This window comes from Palaemon carinicauda, chromosome 27 (genome assembly GCF_036898095.1).
Source record: "Palaemon carinicauda isolate YSFRI2023 chromosome 27, ASM3689809v2, whole genome shotgun sequence".
In the NCBI taxonomy this organism is placed as follows: domain Eukaryota; kingdom Metazoa; phylum Arthropoda; class Malacostraca; order Decapoda; family Palaemonidae; genus Palaemon; species Palaemon carinicauda.
The window spans coordinates 59,672,945-59,680,364 of NC_090751.1; positions in this window are offsets into that span (position 1 = coordinate 59,672,945).

A 7,420-nucleotide genomic window follows, 5' to 3' on the forward strand; every position below is an offset into this window, starting at 1 on the left:
AAACGATCCAGATTATCAAGCATGTACGACATCCTACACATCCCTCCATTGGGAGGACGTCCCCCTTGATGACTAACGCCACCCTCCTCTGTGATGTCAATACTGGTAGACCTCGATTGTGGATACTTGCTCCCATGAGCCGACAGATGTTTGATTTCATTCGTGGCCTCTTGCATCCCTCATGCCAATCTATTGCACAGCTACTGAAGACGAAGTTCATTTGGCACGGCATTACTTAGGTCCATACCCGTAATTCATGCTAAACTTGAAAAGTATGTCGACACACGGATTCAGGAGTAGATATCTTTCCTTAACCTCAGCATCATTTTGCCCTCATTCACGTTGACGTAGTAGGGCCTCTACCCACATCACAAGGACATTGTTAACTGTTTACTGTCATTGACCGTTCCACTCATTGGCCTGAAGCCATTCCCATGGAAACTTTAATATCCAGTTCATGTATATATGACTTAACCTCAGGGTGGATAGGGAGATTTGGTATCCCTGAGGATATTACTTCTGACAGGGGTACCACTTTTATCTCTCAATTGTGGATAGCATTAGCAAATCTCCTGGGAATCATCCTATCTGGGACAACTGCCTACAACTCTGCTGAAAATGGAATGCTTGAACTTTTCATTGTACCTTCAAAGTTGCTTTGATGTCCCACTGCAAGGACTCCATCTGGTTTACCCAACTTCCCTGGGCCCTCCTGGTACTAGGACCACTAGTAAAGATGGCCTGCATCTCTCGGCAGCTGAATTGGTTTATGGCAACCTGTTGGTTGTCCCTGCTGAATTTTTTCTGTTTGCAACCTCCGCCGACAATCTCCTGAGCCTACGTCACATTGTGGGAAAAGTTACTCCATGGCGCCAGACTTACAAGCCCCCAGCTAAGCATCACATAACGATAGATTTGCACTGTAACGCACACTTTTCTGCACAATGACACTAGACAGTCACCGCTAACTCCCCCTTATGCTAACACCCCGTTACACGGACACTTTCTTCATGATCTGTCGCAATCCGAAGGCCTACTTAATCAACATTCGAGGCAAAGAAGACTGGGTCTCCATTGATTGTCTAAAACCTGCATATTTCCTGGAAGATAACACGCTTACGGTACACATCTCAAGAGCAGAGCACCCCATTTCCCATGTATACCTTTTTTAGGGGGGAAGCCATGTACCGCACGTGTCTCACACACACTCGTACACCAAGGGCATTTTCTTTTTTAACGGATATCTCGCTCTACGCGTCATTGTTAACAGAACCAGTTTAAGCATATCTTTTCATGAATCGACGTGTTTGAATTTTTGTTACCTTCTTGCTCTGAAACTTTTGTATAAAAGCTTGCTGTCTATTGAAATAAAGCTAGTTGCATTCACCTCTCTTAATTAATTGGAATTGCTCGTTTGCACAACTTAAAGGGAATTACCCAAACGATCAATAACGTATAGGCATTGAATTATCTATATTTTAGAAATTCATTGTAATGTTAGCATATATTTTAGGGAGAAGATATATAACAATTGCAAATGTCATAAAATCCAAAAAGTTCTTTAAGAACTTATTGCATCTCATGATTAATGAACAAACTGGAAACGAGTTAGGTATGTACAAACTAAAAGAATTGGGTATGGAGAGAGAGAGAGAGAGAGAGAGAGAGAGAGAGAGAGAGAGAGAGAGAGAGAGAGAGAGAGATTGTACAAGAAGACCTCCAACACTTTCTTGTTAGCTATTCATGGCAACGATTTCTAATCTTAGAGGTATTGGTATTCAGGAATAAAGAACAAAGAAAATTTAACCACTCAGCCGTGTCCAAAGACTAAGGAAATTTCACTAAGTAGAGAGCAAGATAGAATATATCACGGCCAACAAACATTATTTCTATATGTATGTGTGTATCTATATCTATATGCATGTTTATCTAATTATCTATCTATCTATATATACAGGGTGGGTCAAAAGTAGGGTTACATTTCATACTTAGACATTTTACATTTAGTAGACATCTAGACATTTATTAACATACATTAGACATTTAACAATGAAAATTTAGGTAAGTAGCATAGATTAAGGATTATATAAATATATATATATATATATATATATATATATATATATATATATATATATATAAATATATATATATATATATATATATATATATATATATATATGTGTGTGTATATATAATATATACACACATATATATTATATATATACATATATATACACGTATATATGTATATATATACACATATATACATATATATACATATATATATATATATATATATATATATGCATATATACATTATATATACATATATATACATATACATGTATATATAACACTGTATAATATATATATATATATATATATATATATATATATATATATAATCATATATATATGTATATATAATACATATATATATATATATATATATATATATATATATATATATATATATATATATATATATATATATATATATATATGTATTATATATACATATATATATATATATATGTATATATAATACATATATTTATATATATATATATGTATATATATATATATATATATATATATATATATATATATATATATATATATATATATATAAAACATTATAGACTATGAAAGTCCTTCAAAAACAAGGAACAGAAGAATCTTAATGTTAGAACAATTTAAGATGGCTATAAAGGAAGTACAGCAGTCCTAAAACTAAATAAAAAGTGAGAAAATTCCTATTGAGAAAGGAGTTAGACAGGGAGACCCCCATTTCTCCTAAATTATTCACAGTATGCATAGAAGTATTTCATAAGTATTTAGATTGGAAAAATGTAGGAATTAGTAATAATAGGGAATACCTCAACAACTTGAGATTTGCAGATGACATAGTTGAGTTTAGTGAATCATGGAAGGAATTACAAAGGATGATAGAAGGTTTGAATAGCGAAAGCAGAAATGTAGGACCGAAAATGAATGATTAAAATTAAGATAATATTCAATGAAAATGCATAGATAACAAATGAGTTATGGTTGAGCCTGTAGAGATTGTTAATAAATATACATACTTAGGACAGACAAATTGTTTCCCCAGGACACGGGAACGAAGATAAAAAGAAGAATAAGCATGGGATGGAGAGCATTTGGTAAACAAAAAGATTATGAAACGTAAAATGCCTCTTTCTCTAAAATGAAATGTATTTAATGAGATGGTCCTACCAGTATTAGCTTATGCATCATAGAACTTGGAGCCTTACTGAAGCGTTAGAACATAAGCTCGTTACAACTCAGAGAGCTATGGAAAAAATAATGATGATAATAATACTAAGACAGAAAGAGCAACATGGATATGAGAGCTAACTGAAGTAGAGGATATTCTAACAACATGTAAGAAAAAGAAATAGACATGGGTAAGGCATCTAATGAGAATGACAGATAATAGAGGGATATTAAGAACAACAGAATGGGACCATAGAGATTGTAAAAGAAGCAGTGGGAAGAAGAGAAGACCAACTAAGAAAGTTTGCGGGCGTGAACTGGCACGAAAAGACCATAAACAGACACAAGTGGAATGACATATTTGAGCCCTTTGTTCTGCAATGGATTATTAACATCTAATGGTTACACACACACACACACACACACACACACACACACACACACACACACACACACATATATATATATATATATATATTATATATATTTATATATACATATTTTTTATATATATATATACAGTATATATACATATTCATTTACATATATATTTACATATATATATACATATTTATATATATATATATATATATATATATATATATATATATATATATACATATATATATATATATATATATATATATATATATATATATATATATATATATATATATACAAATTTATATATAAATATATACATATATATTACATATATATTTATATATATAGATATATACATATATATATATTATATATATATTACATATATATATATATATATATATATATATATATATATATATATATATATATATATATATTGTACTTATATATAAGCTTATAGTAATGAGAATTTCCTTTTCAAAATGATGAACACGTATATGTCTCCATCATCACTTCCAACTAAATACTTTTCCTATGGATTGAGATATAATAAAAATTAATTTACATAAATAAATTCGAAGATGCATGAATTTAATAAGAAGCTACATCAAAATAGAAAAGGTTTCCAACAAGGCAATATAACAAACTAATACACTTCTATTGAATCGCCCCATATTAGAAGGTCCATTGTAAGAAAATTAGTAACGTTACCTATAGATTAACCTATAGAATAAGGGTATCTTTAAATAAATTGGTCATGTCTATATTAACATCGAAGCTATAATGAGCGGGAGGAAAGTTATGCGCTCAATCAAATATCAGGCAAGATGAAACACCATCGACTAAATTCTATCCTCGTAAATTATTATATAACATCAATAGCATTTCAGGACGAACTTTCTTTCTTCGAAACTAAGTTGATTTCCTGCCATAGCTTCAGTAATTCAGGATATCTGCAACACAAAAGCTATGGCAGGAAATCAACTTAGTTTCAAAGAAAGAAAGTTTCATCCTGAAATGCTATTGGAAGACCGAAAACGCCACTGAAGTGCAACGCCGGTTCACAAATCAATTTGCAAAACCGCCAATAATGGTCATCAATTTGAACATTCGCAAACATGATTCTTCAAACACATTTGTCTCATGTATTCGATGCTATTTCATTTCGCTCTATGTTCATAAATAAAGGTTTTCTCGTCATTCAAAGAGTGAGTACATTTTTTGAGACACCCTGTATATATATATATATATATATATATATATATATATATATATATATATATATATATATATATATATATATATATATATATATATATATATGTATGTATGTATATGTGAGTGTTTCACTGCCTTTTCAAACTTTAGCCAACCGCCCCCGCCCTCACCGCCGACACGAAAAGACGTTCCTATACCTCTGTCATAGGCGTTGACAGTCAACTATCAAGCCAGCGCCCCAGCATTAGTGTCTCAATTCACCACAGAACCACCTAGCGGATATTTCCCCCAGTACTCCATTAATTTATTAATCTTGAGGGGCACTCAGTAGAGAGCATGTCTTCGCCACATCAAGCAGTCTTATTTTGCTCTCAACTCCACAGCGTATTTGTAATTCGATGTATTTTCTTCAAAATCTAAAAGATTTGTCCTTAGGTCATACCTAACATGTACATGTTTCATTGAAATTGGTTCAATATTTTTGTGTAATGTTCACAAAACAATAAACACACACTAACAAAATATTTGCCATTTACTTAACATGCGATTTTTTTCAAAAAACCACTGCGTACTTTTCTTTGCTGTACTTTATCCAAAAAGTTACAGATTCATCTTTGGGTCATACCCAATATGACTACCAATTTTGGTCAAAATCGGTACAGTAAATTTTGTGTAAATTTACTCACAAACAAATAAACAAAGAAACAGACAGGGGTGAATACATACCATTCGCAGAAGGCCTTACACTCGGAAAAATGTGTATCTCAAACTAGATAGAGAAGCATGATACACAAGACTAAAGAGCTGAGATGGTATGCCAAGCTGCTCCTTAATAACGTAACATATGTGTATGGCGCATTAAAAAGATTCCCTATTATTGATTTCCATTTCGAATCATAATGTGGTTTTCTTGAATGTAAGGCATTCAATGGACTGTTACTTCTGAGATAGCTGGGATGTGGATGGCATTTATCTTATCGTGTTTTTTCCCAGCCACTCGGTAATCTTGAGAAACAAGTTTTACAACACGGCTACCAAATTCTATTTTGAGAGAAGACTAAGCTTCCTTAAGTATAATTCGACAACCAAAGAATGGTTAATCTAGCCAAATTATCGTCCCTACTTCCACCAGGTTTCAACATTTTTCTCCCTTCTGTCTCTCACTCCAAACTTCTTGCTTCTTTTGCAGGGTTCGATTTATATTGTTAAAGTTCAACGCGGTTTCTTCTTTGAAATTCACCCCATTACCTTTTCTTGGAACTACTGTGTATACCTCATCAGCCTTCATTATCATTTACGATGCTACTGTATGAACATATGGTTGAATCTCCGATCCTCTGGTTCGATTACCACCCAACAAAATTGTCTTGTATAAATTTTACCAGATACTTTTGTGAGCGCATCGAAATATCACAGGTTTGTGTTAAGAAATTAGAAATTCACTTGCAGTGCACATGCAATCCTTTGATCAACTGGAACGCTGCCTGGATCTTCTATAACTGCATCCATCGACCCAAGGTATACACGAGTTTTACTTTAATTTAGCTACATCAGATAAAAACAACAATAACAACAACAACAACATTAACAACAACAACAACAACAACATTAACAACAACAACAACAATAACACATCACCTATGCACGTGAAAGCGAATTCACGTATAACCCCAGTTGCCCTGAAAAAAGTGAGAATTTCATCCATGAAAATAGCATGTTAACATGTCCCCGTTTACCCACGTATCAGAAGGTCAAACAAGGAATCTTTAATTCTTTTTCATGAAGTAAAGACAACCAGAATCCCACAGTCCAGTCTTTGCCATCATGCAGAACATTATCTCTGTTGAAGACAGTAATATGGGAAATTTTAGGGAAAATATCTCTACAAGTTTTTCCGATCTGTATCCAGCAGATCAGTGATAATCTGGACATAACCAGTGCCACAGCCTCCATGTGTTTTTCTAACTAGTTACACAGAAGTCACAGCAATAAATATCAATACCGATGAAGACAAAGGGAGGAAAGATAAGAGTTGCAAATCGATAGAAGATGTAACTTTACATATAATCAGATGAATATTAACACAACAAACTAAGTTTAAAAGAAACTTCACCTTGAAGAATTAAGACAAATTTAGCATGTAACTTACCGTCTACTACATACAGACTGAGTCGCTTAACTATTTAATAATTCATGCACCTATATGTTCAACGATCTACTTTTTAACTTCAAAACAAAGAGGAATTAGGTAGTGAAAAGCAAAAGGATGTTAAGAGAATTCTCGGTGCAGATTGACTTGGCCATATGCCTTACAAGTTCTTATTGCTTGACCTACCCGTACATAAGCCACCATAAAAAAGACGCTCTTTATTTGGAGGTAGCTCTACATTATCACGCACTTTCTCCAAACTTTAATGGACACAGTGGCAAATAAGCGAGCACAATGCTGGTCCGATACATCATTAAATGTCCCTAGTAAAATTATCTTGGGAATATATTAAGTGACCAACAAACAGGGTCTAACAAAGTTCATATTCTGGAAGTTTTATGAAAAGCGTCGTGTATGTATGTATAT